A 20,263-nucleotide genomic window follows, 5' to 3' on the forward strand; every position below is an offset into this window, starting at 1 on the left:
TCAGTAGAGAATTATAAATCATACCCACTGTTTTTGAACAGTAATTTTTAAAAATAGTCTTTCCTGCCTCCTGGGATCACAAATCATGGAAAGCCAGTTCTAATGCTGATGTTCCAAACCGATTCCAAAAGTTTGAGCTTAAATCACAACAGTTCTGGCCCTTAAAACTCCAGTGTTAATATTAGAGTCTAAATCTGTAGGATCATTTTTTTTTGTTTTGTTTTTGGGTTTATCATCCTCTTTATTTTTTCTTTATATTGTTTTTGCATTTTCCATGCATTTTCCCATCCCATTACATCTACCTGAAGTCAAACCTTATATCACTGAGAACCACCAGCAAAGACTCCTTGTACATTGCCCAAACACAGTGAATCCAAGTCATTTAAGGTAACAAACATTTTTTTTTGTTTGGTACTTTGTTTTTTCCCCAATTACGCATAAAAACAATTTTTAACATTTGTTTTAAAATTTTGAGTTCCAAATTCTCTACCTTTCTCACTTCTCAGCCCCTCCAACTGAGAAGGCAAACAATTTGATATAGGTTATACATGTGTAGTCAGGCAAAACACTTCCATAACAGTAATATTGTGAAAAACTGACCATATTTCCCTCCATCCTATCCCATCCCCCATTTATTCTATTCTCTCCTTTCACCTTGTCCCTCCTCAAAAGTGTTTGCTTCTGATTAACCCTTCCCCTAATCTGCCCTCTCTTCTATCATCCCCCTTATCTCTTTTCCCCTTCCCCCCTACTTTCCTGTAGAGTAAAATAGATTTCTATACCCATTTGAGTGTGTATGTTATTCCCTCTTTAAGCCAGTTCTGATGAGAGTAAGGTTCCCTCTTCCCCTCCATTGTAAAAGCTTTTTCTTGCCTCTTTTATGTGAGGTAATTTACCCCATTCTGCCTCTCCCTTTCTTTTCTCCCAATACCTTCCTCTCTCACACATTAATTCTATTTTTTATATATCCCTTCATATTCAACTCACACCTGTACCCTCTGTTTATACTCCTTCTAACTACCCTAATAATGAGAAAGGTCTTATAAGTTACAAATATCATCTTTCCATGTAGGAATGTAAACAGTTTAACTTTAATAAGTCCCTTATGATTTCTCTTTCCTGTTTACCTTTTCGTATTTCTTTATAGAGTCTTGTATCTGAAATTCAAATTTTCTACTTAACTCTGATCTTTTCCCAGGAATGCATGAAATTCACTGAATGTCAATTTTTCCCCCTCATGGATTACACTCAGTTTTGCTGGATAGGTGATTCTTGGTTTTAATCCTAGCTCCTTTGACCTCCAGAATATAATATTCCATACCCTCTGATCCTTTAATGTAGAAGCTGCTAAATCTTGTGTTATCCTGATTGTGGTTCCACAATACTTGAATTGTTTCTTTCCAGCTGCTTGCAATATTTTCTCCTTGACCTGGGAACTCTGGAATTTGGCTATAATATTCCTGGGAGTTTTCATTTTGGGATCTCTTTCAGGAGGTGATTGGTGGATTCTTTCAATTTCTAGTTTACCCTCTGGTTCTAGAATATCAGGACAGTTTTCCTTGATAATGTCTTGAAAGATAATGTTTAGGCTCTTTTTTTAGTCATGGCTTTCAGGTAGCTCAATAGTTTTTAAATTATCTCTCCTGGATCTATTTTCCAGATCAGTTGTTTTTCCAATGAGATATTTCACATTGTCTTCTATGGTTTCATTCTTTTGGTTTTGTTTTTTAATTTCTTGATTTCTCACAGCGTCATTAGCTTCCATTTGCTCTGTTCTATTTTTTAAGCAATTATTTTCTTCAGTGAGCTTTTGGACTTCCTTTTCCATTTGGCCAATTCTGCTTTTTAAGGCATTCTTCTCCTCATTGGATTTTTGTGTCTCTTCTGCCATTTGGTCTAGTCTATTTTTTATTTAAGTACGTAAGGACATACACATCTAGATTTCTCTGTATCCTAGGACACCTTTCAGTAATAGATATTTTTTTCTGAAAATATGGAAGTATAATTTTCTCCTTTGCTTCGTTTTTACCTTGGAACATCTTTTATTTTCTACCATTAAAGTAAGCTGCTAGTCTCCAAGGCCACTTGGAATCATACTTCTCTGGTGCCTTGATCTTTGAATATTTTAAAATAAGAAGATTCCTACTATTTTCTTCAGTATTTTTTGACTCTCTTTTACCAAGCCATTGATTCATTTTTCATTATTTTCTTGCATCACTCTCGTTTCTCTTCCCAATTTTGCTCTACTTCTCTTACTTGATTTTCAAAATTCTTTTTTGCACTCTTACATGGCCTGAAAACAATTCATATTTTTCTTGGAGGCTTTGAATGTAGGAGCTTTGACTTTGTTGTCTTCTTCTGAGTGTATGTTTTCATCTACCTTGCCACCAAAGTAAGTTTCTATAGCCAGAGGTTTTTCCCCCATTGCTTGCTCATTTTCCCAGCTTATTACTTGACCTTTTAACTCCTTGTTAATCTAGGGTTCTTCTTCCACTGTGGAAAGTGAATTGTCCCAAACTTTAGGGGTTTTATGCAGCTGTTTTAGAAGATACTTCGAGGAACCTGTAAGTTTTCAGTTCTTTCAAGGTGGTATGATCTAAGGAGAGCTGTTTACTACTTTCCTGGACTGTGCTCTGGTCTTTGAGTGACCACAGGCTCTCTTTTCTGCCCTGGAACTATGAAAAGGGTCCCTTCTCCACTGTTGTCACAAGCTCTGCTATGCTAGTGCTCCTCTTCACCCCAGGACTGCCACCCAGGACTGTGACCCTGATCCAAGCATGGGTAAGGCAACAGAGTCCTACCTCAGTGCTAGCAAAGAGACCCCTGTAATCTCCTGACCAGTTGTTTGATCCTCTTACCGTCTCTGGACTGAAAGCTCCAGAAGCAGCTGCTGCTGTTGCCACTGCTAATTCAGTCACTCCCAAAGGCCTGCTCGTGATTTGCTGGGGCCGGGGCTGTGCTAGGGCTGGGGCCAGACCACGCTCCTCTCTCACCCAGGTCTGACAGACCTTTCCTACTGACCTTCTAAGTTGTCTTTGGTGTTTGTGGGGTGATAAATCTGGAAACCACCACTGCTGCCAGTGATTCAGTCCAGAAGCCTGCTACGGTTGTGCTAGAGCCTGGTCTGTGCTGGTGCAGCCTGTGCTGGACTGAGCTCCTCTCTCAGGTCGATGCAACAGACCTTTCCTGTCAGCCTTCCAGGTTGTCTTGAGTTGGAAATTTTTGAGGGCTCTGCTGCTCTAGAATTTGTTTAGAGTCATTTTTAAAGGTATTTGGAGGGGTTTGGAAGAGACCTTGGGTGAGTCCCTGCCTTTACTCCACTATCTTTCTGTGGAATCAAAAATCAATATTAAAGCTAGTTTCAGACTACTTGTGAATTTAGGCAACTATGAAGAGACGTTCCGGTTCGAGAAAGTACTGTTCAGGATCAGTGAATCTAATATTTTAAATGCTAAACATAGATTTTCATCCTTTTAGTGTAAGATATGCATATATAAACACAAACATACACATAAATGTGTATGGGTATATAAACATCTACATGCATATATAACTACATTAGATATATATAATAAAGCAGTAAATGCTAGTATAAATTTATTAGACCCTTCCTTCAAATATCCATGTTTTCTGTTTTTGTCACCCAGAAATTTATCCTGATCCACCCTCTTTATTCTCCACCTTCTTATTTCACTCTATCCCAGAATGTCTCTCACTAGTAAAACATAGAAGTAAAGCAGGAATCCTCTTATTTAAAAATATTCAAAGAACAGGGCACCAGAGAGGTACAATTCCAAGTGGCCTTGGAGACTAGCAGTTTACTTCAATAGTAGAGAATAAAAGATGTTCCAAGGTAAAAACAAAGCAAAGGAGAAAATGAAATTCCATCTTTTCAGAAAAATATCTATTACTGAAAGGTCTTTGTTCTAGGATACAGAGAAATCTAAATGTGCATATCCTGATGTACTCAAAACAGGATGTTATTATTCAGAACTAAGTCATCTTCCAAGATATGTTATATGATTTTGATATATGCATGGAAAACACTTGGTTGGAAAAGAAATTTTCAAGTAGGTTTTGTTATATTGAATCAAATGCTTTTCAATAGTTGGGGAGTAGGGAGCAGAAATTTTTTTTTTTGGTGAGGCAATTGGGGGTTAAGTGACTTGCCCGGGGTCACACAGCTAGTAAGTGGCAACTGTCTGAGGCTGGATTTGAACTCAGGTCCTCCTGACTCCAAGGCTGGATCTCTATCCACTGCACCACCTAGCTGCCCCCAGGAAAATGTTTTGAAATATTTATAGTAGAATAGAAAAGCCTATGGATTGGACCAAATGATCCAGGGTCTCCTTTGAATCTCTGAGATTATATCCTTTAAGGCAGTCAAGAAACATATGTTAAGCCCTTATTGTGTGCCAGGCACTCTCAGAAGTGCTGGGCTTACAAAGAAAAGCAAAAACAGGGTTCTTGTTCTCAAGAAGCTCACATTATAATGCAACAGAAAACATGCAGGTAACTATGTAATACAGGATATGTACAGTGTAAATAGAAGGTAATCTTTCAAGAAGAAGACCCTGGCCTGAAGGTGGCACTTCAGCATGTGGACTTTGATCTGAGTTTTGAAGAAGGAAAACTAGGAGGTAGAGGTGATGCATTCCAGGCATGGAGTCATGTTTGAGGAATAGCAAGGACACCAGTACACCAAGACTATAGCTACCAGCAGCAGAGTAAACTGTAAGGAGGGGAAAATTTGTGGAAGCCATGGGATTTTATACTTTCTTCTGGAAGTCACTGAAATGTTCTGAGTCTGAAGGCTGACAAGCTCTGATCTAAAGTATGGAAGCACGCGAATCATTTTTGTGAATGGAGAGAAATGGGCCCATGTATTTAGGAGATGCTTGAATGATAAGACATTTGGGCAGGGGTCAGATTCACTGATTCGCTGAAAACTGGGCCACAGAAGAGTCAGAGAGTAAAACTGGAGAGAGGTGAACATGGAGACTCTTCACCGCATGCCTAGCAGGGTCCATGACTAACTCCTCATGACCTCCCAAAAAAATGGACTTAACATTTCCCTGACTACAAGGAATAACACAGAGACATGAAAACCAAGTACAAATATCTAGGATAACACGGGTGTCAGCGTCAGTGTACTTATTCTTGCAACTTTTCTAGCAGAATTTAGAGAAATGCTTCAGGTCTCCTTTACCTTCTTCACTGGTGTAGTTACAGTATGTATTTTTCTTGTGAATATCTGTTGACTGTTGCGTTTTCCTCCCTTATGGCTGGTTATCATTGCCAAGTATAAAGTCAATGCTGGTGACAACTGCATGCAGCTGGTGGTAAAGGGGAGATTCAAGGACCAACCTGGTTCCCAACTGGGATGATGATGTAAGGGTGGCAGATGATGTGAGAGGATTCATATATTGGAATGTAATTGCTGGAAGCTAAAAATGAAATATATCTTCACCTGCAGCTTTTCCATACCTATCTCCTCCTCAGAACTGGATAGAGGTGTCAGTAATTGAACTCAACAAAGCCATTATTCCCTGAGCATGGGGACAGGCATTTGGGAGCTCAAACACACAGACTAAACAGGCTGTTCAACTACATGGTACAAATCAAACAGATCAAACAGCTACATGGCACTCAAGGTCTAGGTCAATGAGAAGGACATTCCTTCATCCAATTCAGGAGAATCTCCTTGTAGATATCATTTTAAACATTTTCTCCAGGGCAATGGAACTAATATTGATATTGACAGTTGTAGCAGGCACAGCTTCCTGACCAGTAGCATATAGTCTGATCAAAGTTAAAATACCACAAAGCTTCTTTTCTTGGTAAGATTGAGTCTGGTGTTGACATTCAGAAGCCACCTTATTTATCTAGGAGGTCTGAGTTCAATCCAAACTTAGCCAAAGAGTCACAGCCTATTACAACTTTGGTCTTATGGCTAGGACCTGGTGACAGTTGAGTTTCAATAGTCAAGGCCCTATATAGTTGATATGCAGTGTTCTAGGGCTGCGATAGGTGGTGCTGAAATGCTCTGCAGCCTCAGTTCTTGCAGTCAGGCACAGAGGCAATGATAGCATATTGGTCTCTGGTCTTCCATTCCTCAATAGAGGTATTTTCCAGAGGCCCTGGTATTTTGGAGATGTGGACATTAGACCTGGTGCATGCTCAGCCTGGTGGTTAGGACAAGATAGAGATGCGACCTTCTGATTAAGTGAAGGTATAGTACATTGACCTGGGGTTCATGGTCTGGTTCTAGGGTACAGGCCTACTGAAAATACAATGAAGGGATACAGGACCTTTGGAAATGTTGCTATTGAGTTAGTTTTCAGGGTAGCTTTCTGATAGGCAAGAGATAGTGGTGATTTATCCCAGACCTGTGGAGACTTTGGCTGGTAGTCCAAGTCTAGTGGAATTGTGAATGAGTGATTCATGCCTAGAAGCCTGGTAGTTAAGGACTTGGGCAGCCTCATCTTGGTGGCTTGAGCTTCGTGAAAGCACTGAGTAGGTAGCAGTGGCTGATGACATAATCTGAGCATTGAGGCCTGGTGAAACCTCAGTCTCATTCCAGTGGGTGGTGGAGTTATACCATGCAGGTAATGATCCAACTATGTCCTTAGACTTATTAGTAGGTCCCAATGGAATGTAAGTCATGTGATCAAGACATAGAGGAGCCTTACCACAATGGCTGGGCAAACTGAATGATCTGTGGCTTTGGCCCAGAGTTCAAGGCCTAGAGGTGATATAGCTTTTGTCTTGGCCAGGAGTTGGGGACCAGATGATGGAATAACAATGACTATTCTTTAAGAGAATAGTGTAGATATGATTGTAACCCATTGGCAGAGGCACAGTGAACACGCAGTTGTGGTCTTCACATAGAGATTGAGTTCAGCCATGGCTCTGGGGTAAAGGTAAGAATATGATGAATTCAAACCTGAAGCCTTGATCCAGGGGTTCAGGTCTGAAGTTGTCACAGAGGTAGACCAAATAGCAATGATGTTACTGTAACTCCATGCCAGTAGTTCAATTAAGTTGTGGTCCTGACCCAGGGCTTATGACTCGGCAAAGCCTCAGCCTGAGAGACTAGGGCATGTAAATGGTGCAACTAGGGCTCTATCCTGGAAGTAGGGACTAAGTGGGACCTCAAACCAATGTTGATTGGTGTGGATGTAGGCTGCTGGTTGAAGTATGACAGGTACTATGGAACCTTGGGAATCTGGTCAGAGTCCAAAGGATTTTCTGGCCAGGATTCAGGGTGAACAAGAGACAGAATCTTGGAGTCAGGTCTGAGTAGAAGTGTCTCATTTTATTCTAGGGATGGCAAAGATAATGAAATTCCCTTAACATTGTACTCATGGTATATTGAAGGCAAAACTGTGGCCATATAATGGCGATTCTGGAGTATGGTTGATTTAGCCATCTTCCAATTGTCAAGAATCAGTAACAGGTCAGACATTTTCTGAATGCCAGATGCAGACAGCTGTTGAGTTTTTCTCTGGTCTTTCTGGGGTTGTACAGGAATGAACTTTCTATTCGGAAGTTGTAATAACTTGGTTCTAGCTTGATTAAAGTGGGGTATCTGCTTAACTCTGGACCAGTGATCTTCTTTCAATAATGATGAAATCTGATGATGAGAAAATGGTAATCTTGATGGGACCTTGGGATGACAGTCTATTGAAGGGTATTGGATCACAACTGTTGGTATGAAAAGACAATGTAAGTGAGGGTAAAGAACTGTATTACACATATAGCATATATGGAAAAGGAGATTGTAGAATATGTAAAAGAAAATGAAATTTGATAAATACATCTTAAATTTGTGCAGTACTTTACAGCTGCCAAAGCACTTTCACACACATTACCTCATGTGATACAATTAACAAGTTCATGAGGTAGTCATGGCAGATATTATTGTGCCTGTGTGACAAGTGAAGAAATAGACAAAGGAAAGTTAAAACAACTTGGGTCATAAATAATTGTGGAGGTAAGATGTGGAATTAAGGAAACTAATATTTACAGGGCTCAACCTGTCAAAGGCCTGGTGCACAACCAGGATTAGAATCCATATCTTCTGATTTCTAGAGCAGTGATCACTCTACCAGACCATGCTGATTTTAAAGACTATTATAGAATATAGAATCAGATGGATGAGCATCATATAAAGAGTAAACTGGGCCATGCATCCATAAGGAGAGTAGTGGAAAGAGTAAGGAAAGAGGTAACGGGCCCCCATTTGAAAACTAGAGTTCTCACCTTTTGGAAAAGGCCACTTTTTCTCCTCATTCACCTCCTGAAGGGTGTTCCTTGAGAAAATAACATGTTAACAAACTTCGTAGATAAAATTGTACCATGAGTACTAGTTAAATAACCATATGTGTCTATGCCATAGTTATCCCCAGTTTGTCCTATTTTCTTTTAAATTTACTTCACAAAATCAATGTGAATCTCAATATATTCTGTGATACTCCTGCAGTTCAGACACACTTTCTCACAATTGGGAAAATCAGGGGCTACTGTTGCTCCTGTCCTGAGTTTCACTTTTATTACAGTGTACTCAATAAGAATGACAAAATCTTTACGTGGAGGAATGTATGACTGAGAAAGGAATAGTGGTACCCTAACTGCAGCATTTTAGGAGGAAATGAAAACTTAAGATAGAAGAATGAAGCTCTACAGGAGGAATTTAAAATATCAGGCTGTGATTTCAGATGGTACATTCTCAGTCTCAAGACAGTCATGTCAATGCAGTGGACAGAGCATTGCCTGGAAGTCATGAAGTACTGAGTTCAAATCCAGCCTCAAACACTTACTAGCTGTGTGATGCTGGGCAACTCATTTAATCTCTATTTGCCTCAGTTTCCTCTACTGTAAAATGGGGATAATAAGTGCAACCTACTTTGCAGGGTTGTTGTATCAAATGGAAGAATATTTGAAAGGTGCTTATCACAGCACCTGGCACATAGGAGGTGTTAAATATTTTTTTTCCCTTTCCAAGAGTGTATATTCTTAGTCCCCCATCATAAATTTCCTAAGATTAATTCTACTTCATTTGATTTTTTTCTTTTTGGTGAGGCATTTGGGGTTAAGTACCCCAGGGTACCACACTTGCCTAGGGTCACACAGCTAGTAAGCATCTGGTCTGAGGTCAGATTTGAGCTCAAGTCCCCCTAACTTCAGGCCTGGTGCTCTATCCACTGTGCCACCTAGCTGCCTCTTACTTCATTTGATTTTGCAAAATCATCCCAACACAGAATCATTCAAGTCCCCAATGAAGCCTTTGTATTCTTAGTTTAAGTACAATGAAATTAATTTTTGAGATGATATGTGGAGAATTTTATGATATACAGTGGACAACTGGAAAATAACTGGGTGATCATAAAACCAAGCCTGGGAAGTATGAGTCTAGACCTCTTCAAAATCCAGCTTCTCCCCTGAGTACATGCTCTTGAGAAATCATTCTGGAAACAGGCCATCTTATCCCAATCACTGGCCCTCACCTCTCTCTTCTCTGGCTAATAATCCCAAAGTCCTTTCATCAAAAAGGGCTCAAGGACAGGAACCCTGGCTAATCTGCTTCTAAGTGGTATCTGTAAGCTTCCCTAGTGAAGGCAAACTAAGTATGAGAGGCAAGTCTCCAGCAAAAATGGAGCCATTGAATAAATAAGTGGCCTGTTTAGAGAAATAGAAATTTTTCCTCCTGAGAAAGGACTGTCATCACAGAACACTCTATGCGCTTCTCAAGGAACAAGGCTTGAGTTCAGCAGTATTTTGTTCCACATAGAAGACATGAATTTATCCTTATATTGCAGACATCCCAGAAAGGCAACACTATGGTACTAAGGGCACTAGATTTGCAAAGAACCTAGGCTTGAGGCTCAGCTCTATATATTACTTCCACTGCGAATTATTTGGACAAGTTACTCTCCATCTCCTGATCTCAGTTTCTTATCTGTAAATCCCCAGAGATTTAACTGTATGATCTCAAACTTCCCTTACAGCTCAGACTCTATTATCCCATGAGTCAGGCAGTCCTGGTCTCAGTCATCTCTGTGGTTAGTTAGTATAAGGGAAATGGCTTTAGGAGATTAGCAGGCCCACAAAAAGCCTTGACTTGTAACTACATAAAATATAGTATTCCTTCACCAACTGTCTAGTCTTTATGACGTTTCAGGGTACTTCAGAATCTGTTGGCAAATTAATCAATCAACAAGTGTTTATTAAGCACTTACTATGTGTCGGGTAGTGATGCTTACTCTCCAGCAGCTCACATTCCAATGGGGGAAACAACATGGACATAAGTAGGTATGTACAAGATGTATACCCAGTACATATAAGGTAAAATTAAAAGGGAAGATACTAGCAGCTAAGAGGGCTGGGAAAGGTCCCTTGCAGAAGGGAGTGCTCAGACAGTCTTGAAGGAAGGCAGAAATTCTAGAAGGCAGAGGTGAGGAGGGAGAGCATTCCAGGTGTAGGGGAGCCATAGAGGCACCGACAGGAAATGGAGCAGTGTGAGGAACAACAAATAGGCCAACAGGGCTAGATCATGGAGGGCTCGGAGGGGAGTAAATATGTAAGGAGAATGGAAAGACAGGAAGGGGCCAGGCTATGAAGAGCTTTAATTATCAACCAGGGAGCCACTGGAGTTTAGCAAGTAGAGCAATTACACGATCAGAACTTTGCTAATAAGATGATAGGTTTGGCAGCTGAGTGAAGGATGGATTGGAGTGGGGAGAGCTCCGGGCCAGAGGTGGCTTAGGCCTGGAACAGGGTTGTGGCTATGTGAGTGCAAATGAGGGGATGTATCTGAGAGGTGTTGTGAAGGTAAAAAAAACAGCATTGGAGGGCAGACTGGATATGAGGGGTGAGTGAAAGTGAAGGGTGGAGGGTGACACCGAGGCTGTGAATTTGGGTGACTAGGAGCTTTGGGTGCCCTAGAAAGTGACAGGAAAGAGTTTGAAAGAGGGCTGGGATTGGTGGGGAAAGATGATGAGTTGCCTTTTGGACATGCTGAATTTTAGACACTTACAGGACATTCACTTAGGAAGGAGACATAGATCTGGAAAGAGTCTGCATAGAGGTGAACCCAAGGAAACTGATGAGGTCATCAAATGAAATAGTAAAGAGAGAAAAGAGAAGAGGTCCCAGGACAGAGCCTTGGGGGACATAAACAGTTATGAGGAGTCACATGGAGGAAGATCCAGAAAAAAAATGCGATGAGTAGTCAACCAAGGAAGAAGAGGAAAGAACAGGAAAACCCAGAGAAAGTATCCAGGGAGAGAAAGTGAGTAACAGGTCAGATTTCACAAAGGGTTGACAACAAATGAGGATGGAGAAAAGGTCATTAGATTTAGGGATTAATAGATCAATGGCAATTTTGGAGAAAGTATGAATGATGAGGTCAGGATTAAGGAGGACTTAAAAGAGAATAAGAGGAGAGAGATAGATGCACAGAAGGTAGATGATTTTTTAAAAGAGTTTATCTGAGAAGGGGAGGAGAGACGTAGGACCATAGACTGTGCCAGTTTCCTATAACTACTGGACAGCTCTAGAAAGGGTTCTTTGAAAGTATGGGGGAGATTCAGGCCATGTTTAAAGGCAGGAAAGAAACCACTAGAGAAGGAGAGATAGGAGATGATGGGGGTTGGGGTGGTCAATATGTTGAGGAAGATGGAAGGGAATGGGATGATGAAGGGCACACGTAGAATGCTTAGCTTTGTCCAGGAGAAGGGCTGTCTCTTCATCAGAAACCAGTGAAGTGGACCTAGTGAGGGATACTGTCACTGGAGTATGTGGAAGGGCAGAGAAGGAAGTTCTCAGTGAATGGCCTCAATTCTTTTCAGGGAAGTTTGAAGATGACCAAGAGGGTAAGGGTACTGTAGTAGGCTTGAAAAGCACAGTTTTAGAACAGTTGCTGTGGTGAGTGGAATAGAGAATCAATTAGAAAGAAATGGAAGGATTGTCTTGTTAAGATTTAGTTGAGATTAGATGACTTAAATCTGTAGTGTTCCCAGTCAACACCATTTTGTGATTTCCTCCAGATCTGTGAGGAAGACTAAGGAGATGGATGATGGGTTTGTGGTTTGGCAGGTCAAGAGTGACAACAAGACAAGAGAACAAGTCGGGGGGCGGAAGTTTGAGAGGAATATAGATTAGAGAAATGTTGAACTGGTTCACCAAGTGGCTGAGATTGTAAAGAGAAAAGAGTGTAGCCACAGCAGAGGGTCTGGGAAAATTCTGAAGGATATAGGGATTGGAAGTCACAGTGGTTACAAAAGATCGCATAAGATATAAAAAGATTATGATGAGCTAAAAGGAATGAGCTAGAAACTAAAAGTATAATCTTTTTTGTGTGTACCTGAGGTGTAGTAGAGGGGTAAATCATGTGAGATGGGTAGATTGAAAAACTGAAAAATTAAGAATATTTGAAGGAATATCAAGCATGTTTGTTGAAGAACTCTAGAGAATAAGAACAAGAGTTAGTGTGGAGAGGGAGCCTCTGAGTCAATCACAATTCATTAAGAAAAGAAAAACAGTATCTCTGAAGGATGACAGATAACAGCCACCAGGACCTAGATTGGGGTGACAAATTTGAATAGTGCAAACCTCAAGGGAGAAAAGGTTGCTGAGTGAATAGTGGGATAAGGAGAATCTTAAAATACCAATGGGGAGCCAGAAATATTCCATGGAGTATGAGAGAAGGTACAATCAGTACTAGAAAGGATGGCTGAGGTAATGTCATCTTGAGGGAATGAGATCTCAGTAAGTGCCAGAAGATGAAAGGATTAACAAAGAAAGCTCTAAAATGAAAAGTATGTTAATTTTGGAGTGTGAGTTCCAGAAGGCACAATGGAAGGGACAGGTAGACCTAAAGTGGGACAGAAGCAGCATATGGTTGAAATGGATGGGAATGAGGGAGCATACCTGGAGTTGGGGCAGGGAATTTGCTCTTTGGTAGCAGAGCTCTGTAGCACAGAGATGGAGACAGTAAGAAGGTGGGAATATACTAATCACTGGGAAATGCATCCAAGCAGAGTATCTGTGGATGGGAATAGCTCTGCTGATTAAATCAGGTGATTCAAGGTCTCTTCAGAGACCAGGTCCTTGGAAGGGTCTCAGAACAGCCCTCAACTACCTGGACATGTGACAGGTAGTATTTTTGTGTCCTGAGAAGCTTCCTGAAGCCCATCTTTATGTGTTGAAGGGGTGTTGTGTCCCTGGGCATCCTTAAGCCCAGCCAGGAAGAAGGAGGTGCTATGTCTCAGGGTCCTGACTTGAGGTAAGCTGGAGCAGATCCTGGTGACTGGTGTTGGGGAAGGTTCAAATTCAATATCAAAAGAAACTTTAGTATATCCTCACTATAATTATAGCTAGAATTTAGATAGCACTTTAAGGTTTACAGAGTGCTTTGCATACGTTGTCAAATTAGATAAGTGCAATTATTATTTTCAACTTACAGATGAGGCAACTGAGTCTAGACAGGATAATGATTTGCCCAGGATCACAGAGATAGTGTCTGTTGTAGGATTTGAACTCATATATTCTCGTCCCCCAAATGTAACACTCTTTCCACTGCAACACCTAGCTGCTTCTCCTTCCTACTTCCTTTTTCTTTTGAAGAGTTTATATTAGTCATTAACCTCTGTTAAGATAGGAATTTCATCTTGAGACTTCTCTACACAACAGGAGAACATAATGTTTTGACTGAGCCAGTAACAAAATACTACATTTTACATACAGAAATGAATGAATGGTCAGATTTCTCTTTCTGTTATAAACAGATCTGCATGGCCATATGGATTTGGGCATTGCATTCCCCCAACCACCCAATAGCCCAATCCACTCTGTCTCATCTCTTTCTGACACAGTTGTTGTTTCATTCGTGTCCAACTCTTCACAACTCCATTTGAGGTTTTCTTGGGAAGGATACCGAAATGGTTTACCATTTCCTTCTCCAGCTCATTTTACAGATGAGGAAACTGAGGCTAACAGGGTTAAGTGACTTGCCTGGGGTCACACAGGTAGTAAGTGTTTGAGGCCAGATCTAAATTGGGGAAAATAAATCTTCCTGACTCTGGGCCCAGTACTCTATCCACTGTGCCACCTAGCTACCCCTTTCTGACACAGACAGAAGACTAAATAAAACCCATTTTTATCCATGTCTAAAATCCATTCTACACTAATGTCAGAGGAAGGCAACAAACACCTTGTTGGTAGGCCATATTATATCCATTCCAATTTATGAGCCTTCTGGAACCAAGAAACATAATCAAGAAAGCTAGAGTTGACACTGTGTTATTCTATCAACCATCTGCAGCTTACAAACTTCTAATGTTGAGTTCCCCATCCTGAGAAATCCATCGTAGTGAGAAAACCTAGCCAAACAATGAAGCATTAAAACAAACACCTGCCTTATATTTCTCAGGGGCTTTAGGAGAAAAAAGAAATTACCTTCTGGGAGGTCTAGCAGTCACCAGATTACAGAAGTAGGTAGGGAAGGGCCTTCAAAGAAAACTGTTTTGTCTGCTCCCAGTCAATGCTTGCTGATTATGGTTGCTAGCTGTGTGCCCTTGCACAAGTCACTTAACATGTCTGCCCCAGTTTCCTCATCTACAAAATGGGGATAAAAAACAGTACCTATTTCTCAGGTTTCTTGTGAGGATCAAATGAAGTAGTATTTATAAGCTCTTAGCACAGTGCCTGGCACATAATAGGCACTACACAAATTCTAGCTATCATCATCATTATGGGAAGAAATTTCCTACATTTATGATTCTGAAGAAATTGGCACAATTACTCCCTATATTTTTTAGTTTGAATTACCTAATATTGTTTGCTTCAGTTTAGTACAGTATTTACTCTACCTCAAGCACAACCCCTCACCTCCTAAATGCCCTGCTCAAAATAAAATTGCTTTATTTTAAATTCTATGGGTATCATTGATTTAGAAGTGGGAAGGACCTATGTCCTCATTTTAAATATAAGGAAACTGAGATACAAGGAAGTCAAGTGACCTGCTTGACTGATAAGAGCAGTGAACTCAGAGTCAGGAAGACATGAGTTGACATCCTGTCCAGATACTTCCTGGCTGCATAACATTGAAGTGGTTATTTAACTTCTTTCAGCCTCAATTTCCTCATCTCTAAAAGAATTGTAAGGATTGGATGAAATAACATAAGTAATCTTTAAGTGCTCTATAAATGCAGGCTAATGTTATTTTTGTTCAGGGTTATGCATGTACATAGTCAGTGGCAGAGCCAGAATTGAAACCCAGTTCTTCTGACTCCTAATACAACTCTCTTCCACTCTACCAGGTTCTTTTTTGAATCAAAGGCTCTCACACTTAGGCTAACAACTACCTCCAAGAGACTTTAGAGTTGGGATGACTTCTAGAGATGAGGCAAACGCACTTCATTGCCTAGGACCACATATCCTCATCTTCACCCCAGCCATTCCACTCCCCACCCCCACACTTCTTCCCATCCCCACTTTTCTGCTCTGAGAACTGTGATCAAACCAGCAATCCCATTGCCTCCTGAAAAGGGCTTGTCAGTGCCCCTACTGACCCACTCTCCATCTCCGTGACTTCCACCAGTGCCTCTGTGCTGCTCCTCCCTTTCAAACTGTCTCTTTTGTATTTGTATCCCTATTCCTTAGCACAGTCCTTGCTTCTTTTAATAAAAGATTACAAGGAGTCATTTTGGAGGGGTCTAGATCTATGATTTCATTGGTCTAGGGAATTCACCAGTGAGGAAACTCCAGTGCATATAGACAAAAGTCCTGCAATTTATAGATTCCAGAGTCAGCTAGGACACAGGGAGTAAAAGTGACTTATCTAGGGTCACACAGCCAATGTGTGTCAGAGGCCAGACTTGAATTTATCTCTGAATCTGCTATGTGACAATAACACTTTGTATTATCAAAAAATTATCTCTAGAAATTAATTATTGGTTTAACTCATAGTAGACTCTCTTAGCCAAAGTCCCACAAATTTTCCATTCTTAAGAGCTCAATTTAGGTCTGGTCTAGCTTTTCAAGGGAGCTACTAAGTGTGGCCGCTAAAATGGATAACTTAATCTGTCTCTTCCTTCAATTCTGGTACTTGGCTCTCTCTCTCTCTCTCTTTTTTTTTTCTCTCATGCTCAGACCCAAAAGAAAGCCTAGCACATTTGTCCCAGAGGAAATCTACTTACCCTGATCCCCTTTTTTCCTTCTTTTCCCCAGGTTTCAAAGAGCATCTCACCAGTCAGAGCTTTGGAAATAACAAGAAAACAGTCTATTTCAAAGATTTCCAAAGTCAGGAACAACACATCTTCTTTGAAAAGCAGGTCAAGTCCTATTGAGTAAACAGCAGGGATAATGCTAGTAAGAAAAAATTATTCAGAAAGTCACTCTTTCCTAAAAGGGTTCTGTCCAGAAGATGAAGGCAAAGCCAGCTAGCTATGCATCCTCAGGCACTGTACCAGGACTGTTTGTATGTGTGTGTATATGTATATGCATATATTCACACACATAGACACATACACACACACATATATATAGTATATGTCTATATATTTAAATATCTATCTATACAGATTAATATAGATGGAGACAGAGAAAGAGACATAGATAGGGATAAGTGTATACATTTGTGAGACCCTGAATGTCCTATTGCTCTGCTTTCTATTTTATTTCCATTAAATACCTTTGTTATGAGCTAATTGTATCTCTGGGATGACTAGAGAAAAAAAATACACATCAGTGGGTCAGCCATGGATGTGGACTCACACAAAGTACATCAAGGCTAAGGTAGCTGTTCTGAGGGTCCCACATACAAGACAATTCAACTTAGGAAGTCTTCTTTGCCATCACTGGTCTGCCCCCAGAAAAGCAGCTATATAAGAGATGAGGACCAAAGCAAGAAAGGTATTTTGATTGACATACACCAATAAACATGGTTATTATTAACCACTCTCTGGGACAGAGCATGAACCATACTTTCTACAATGAGCTCCATGTAGTCCCGGCAGTGTCCTGTGCTGCTCCAAGCAGCTCCTCTAAATCTCCTCAAATGTTAAGATAAAAAATATGAAATATCATCTTCAAGACCTTCACCACTTTGGCCTGTATGTTGCCACCCAGGTTGGATTATCTCTATATACCTTTGGTTTTGCCAAAGGCAGCTAGATAGTATAGTGACTAGAGTACTAAACCTAAAGTCAGAAAGACCTAAGTACAAATCCTGTCTCAGACACTTAAAAGCTGTGTGACTCTGAGCATGCAGTGTAAGTTTTTGTCTCAGTTTCCCTATCTGTAAAACAAGGATAGTAACAACATCTCTCAAGGTTGCTATGGGAATCGAATGAGATAACATTTGCAAACCTTAAAGCATTATACAAATCTACTGTCATCAACATCAAAATCAGCAGCAGCAGCAACAGCATCATTATAATTGTGTGATGGTGAGACTTATAATGTGTCCATCTTTGAAGGTCCTGCCCTTACCTATGCTATCCTCTGTTTGAATCTGGCTGGCTGTTATCTGATAGGTTACCTCATGAAGATCCTAAATGAGACAGGCTACAGTTTTACAGCTACAGCTGGGAGGAACATTTTATGTGACATCAAGAAGAAGCTGTGTTATGCTGCCCTGAGTTTCAAGCAGGAGATGGCCACTGCTATTATCTAGATCTCTGGAAAAGAGTTATGAGCCCCATGATGCTCAGATTATCACCATTGGCAATGAAAGGTTCAGGTGCCCAGAAACCCTCTTGCAACCATTTTCTTAGGCATGCAATCTTGAGGCATTCCTAAAACTACCTTTAACTTAAAAGTGTAGTGTGATAGGAACCTTGGTAACAATTTGCCTATAACAATACCTATTGTCTGGTATGACCCCATAATATATATATACCTAGTATTGCTGACAGGATGCAGAAAGAATGACAGGATGCCTCCCAAAACAATGAAAATCAAAGTCACTGATCCCCCTTGAGCATAAGTACAGACAATCCTCAATATTCTGGCATTTAACTTTTGCGATTTCACACATTCACACAAATTTATTGGTAACCTCATTTTCACTTTCCATGTTGGCAACCATGCACATTCATGGCTATATGCAGATAAGAAAAAAAGGCAAGCAGGCAAATTTGTGGAGTGGCTGGTATCCTGCTAGACATTTAACTAGTTGTGTTCACCCTACCATTGTAAATATGTAGAGAGGTTTATAGCAGTATAGTATATAGTACAATGCCCTTACACCACCATCTGACAAAATGGAAATGAAGATTCAAGTTTAAAAATATTTAATTTTAAGAATTTTATTTACTGTACAGTATTTATGGTACTGTAGGTTTCATGTGTTGTGAAAAGTGAATATTGTCTGAAGTCAATGTTTTGTTTTTATTGAGATGTTAGCATAAAATGTCACAGAATTCTAGGGAAATAGTGAGAAAAAATGTCTTGCATGTTATCAGTTTTATTTTGTGTACTGCTTTTTGTAATTATTTCAAGATTACTGTGTTGTTATAAAGAATTTTATACAGAAAAGTGTATTTTCAGTACCCTTTAGCAAAAGATTAGCTTTTGGTGGTCATGAGAACCTAAACCCCTATTTCCCATAGGTTCAATGTATCAGCTTTTTTTTTTGACAGATGATTTTTTTTATATTTAAAAACAAAACAAAAATAAAGTAAAATACCCCCCAAACAACCTCCCAAAACAAACAAAAAACACCCATATTAAATAAAATTTACAGTGAACATACCCAGCAAACACCTGTATGTGCAATTAAATTCTGTGTCTGTTACTACCACAGGAACCTCAAACAAACAATATACAAGTGTTCTGAGGGGCTGGGGTGGATAAAGGAGGGGTAGGCACAGGTTTTAACTCATGGGATAGGGAAGACAAGATGCAGGAAAGTGAAAGGAGGGGAAAATCAACTTATTTTTTTCTTCTTAATTCTGTCCATATAAATATATTCATAAAGACCAAAAACAGGAAGAGGAGATAGGGTGGCAGGAGAAGGGGAGGAATGGAGGAGTGTAGGACCCTTCCATACCACCCCCCAAAAAACGAAAGAAATGCATTGGGGAGCAGGATGGGGGAAAAGGTATATCCAAAAAAAGGAGAGAGAGGATTGGAAGGAGAGGGAGGCAGAGAGGAGAGAAGCCAACCAGAGAAAGAGAGGGAAAAGGTGACAAAGAAAACCCCAGACTTAGTCCAGTGTGAGCGTGTGTGCATGTGTGCATGCGTGTATGAGTGTGTCTGTGTGTGTGCCTGTCTCACTATCTCTATGGCCTCAATCTCCATTTCTATGTCTCGTCTCCCTAATTCCATGTATGTTTCATGTCTGTCTGAATCAGCATCTCTATCTGGGCTTTTTCTGCATCCCTTGCCCATGCCACCCTCCCCCAACCCGTGGTGCTGGCCTCTTCCCCTCCTCTGCCTACCAGGAGCTGGCCGCTCCAGGATCCTCAGGTCATAGTTCTTTTTGGCCACTAGAAGTCTGAAGTGACTCACGGAGTTGTTGAGGCGGAGAGAGGCATTCTGGGTCTCTAGGGCTCTGGGGAACATAGCAGCGAAGTCTGTGTGAAGTCCCGTTGTTGTCCTCCCCCCTCCCCCACCAGCCGCCCCTGCCCCCGCCCCTGCTACCTGGCAACCCCTGAGCGTCCTTGAGCCACTGGATCTTGGCACCGGACATGGCGAGCTGCGAGAAGAGTTTGTCGGCCTCTGCACGGGTGCCGTGCCCTCAGGGAGATCTCTCACCTCCGACACCCGTCCCAGGACAACATCTGCAGTCCCCAGATCCGTGGAGGCAGATTTGAGTGCCTGCCTCTTCCCGCGGTTTCCATGCTTCATCCCAATCTATGACTGGTGTGCTGTATAAGTCGACTGGCCATGGAGCAGAGGAGGACAGATGGACAGATTGTATTGTAATGGCTGGCCCAAGAGGGAATAGTGCCCATCGCCCTGAGCATGACCAACAGACCGGGAGAACTGTGTAAGGACAGGAAGAGGGCTGGGTCCCGCGCAGAGCTGCTGAGGCTGATGACAGGAGATGGGGTTGGGAACTGAGTGGGTGATGCGCAATGTGTCAACTTTTGCACCATTTTCTAGGAAGGTTACTCCAAAGAAAGTTGAGGATTGACTGTATTCCTTCTGGATTGGAGGCTCCATCCTGGGCTCCCTGTCTAACATTTAAATGGGTTGTTCTTGTGTGTCAGTAAGGTGTGACCTAATAATTGCTCCCCAAAGAGATGAGATG

General features: G+C 41.0%; 1 long non-coding RNA gene across 2 annotated transcripts; it reads right to left on the reverse strand.

Annotated features, from left to right (window-relative positions):
* Positions 1-7,299: 7,299 nt before the first annotated feature.
* Positions 7,300-19,921, reverse strand: LOC114045800. Of its 2 annotated transcripts, none has more exons than XR_003569426.1 (4): positions 19,651-19,921; positions 16,203-16,345; positions 8,266-8,315; positions 7,300-7,707 (listed from the first exon to the last, which is right to left on the reverse strand). It is a non-coding gene; the product is annotated as an uncharacterized LOC114045800 (long non-coding RNA). The 2 variants fall into 2 exon arrangements; XR_003569427.1 differs by lacking the exon at positions 19,651-19,921 and adding an exon at positions 19,449-19,536.
* Between the last annotated feature and the right edge of the window lie 342 nt (positions 19,922-20,263).

The sequence above is a fragment of the Vombatus ursinus genome, unplaced genomic scaffold (genome assembly GCF_900497805.2).
Source record: "Vombatus ursinus unplaced genomic scaffold, bare-nosed wombat genome assembly UNPS02001419.1, whole genome shotgun sequence".
In the NCBI taxonomy this organism is placed as follows: Eukaryota; Metazoa; Chordata; class Mammalia; order Diprotodontia; family Vombatidae; genus Vombatus; species Vombatus ursinus.